This window comes from Apis florea, unplaced genomic scaffold (assembly GCF_048593485.1).
Source record: "Apis florea isolate Af1SG1 unplaced genomic scaffold, ASM4859348v1 contig_3496_pilon, whole genome shotgun sequence".
Taxonomy (NCBI): Eukaryota; Metazoa; Arthropoda; class Insecta; order Hymenoptera; family Apidae; genus Apis; species Apis florea.
This window is the reverse complement of record NW_028256773.1, coordinates 4,132,501-4,133,457: the sequence shown is the minus strand read 5'-3', so window position 1 is coordinate 4,133,457 and position 957 is coordinate 4,132,501.

The window sequence follows — 957 nt, the reverse complement described above, 5'->3', positions numbered from 1 at the left end:
ATTAATAATAGTTATTAATATATACGTATATACATTACAGAAAAACTGTTTTACACTGAATAACAAATTGTACAGTGATACAAGGCTAACACTGAGATCGTCGGATACCTTTCTCTCCCTCTTTCTCTCTCACTCACTCTCTCTTTCTCTCTCCCTCTCAATCATTATTTAACCGTTATCTCTTCTCTTTACTTCTTTGAACACTATCAACACGCCCTCTCTGATAATTAAGTTCTCTCTCTCTCTCTCTCTCTCTTTCTCTTTCTCTCTCGAGCAATAATCCACGAATATATTAAACATTTTTGGAAAGCTTCTTCAACTGGAAGCTCGTCTGTAAATCCAATCTCTGAAAAAACGAATAAAATCGATTACTTTTATAAAAGCAATAACATTCCCAAAAATGTTTTAATTATTCGTACGATTATATAATATAATCACGTAATTCCTAGACACGCAAACAATTGTATCAGTCCGCAAAAAGCAGTTGTGACGTGTGATTCTATACGGATGATCATCATAAAAATTCGTGAACATCCGCAAATTTACACAAAATGAAAATCATTTCGGCAAACTTCTTCTTATTCGCGTAAATAAATTGATATCGACAAATCGCGAATCTCACGAAAGTAAGTTAATTTATGATGGGAAATAACATCAACTATTTCTGTTTTTTTTTTTTTTCTTTTTTGGTTTTCTTTTCATTTTTCTTTTTTTTCTTTCTTTCCTTAAATTAATTTTACATCTTCAACAGTTCAATCGAATCTATATCTCATTGATATAATACAAGCTGAGAACGAGATGTGCAAGAATAACGCGCTTGTTTCTGGAACTTCGTTACGTCCAATTAGGATTTGTTTACCCATTTACAGGAGAAACATATACAACATATTTATATTACAGCACAGACTACTAGTTTATGGATAAATGCAATTAGCCTGTTGTTGAACAAAATTAATC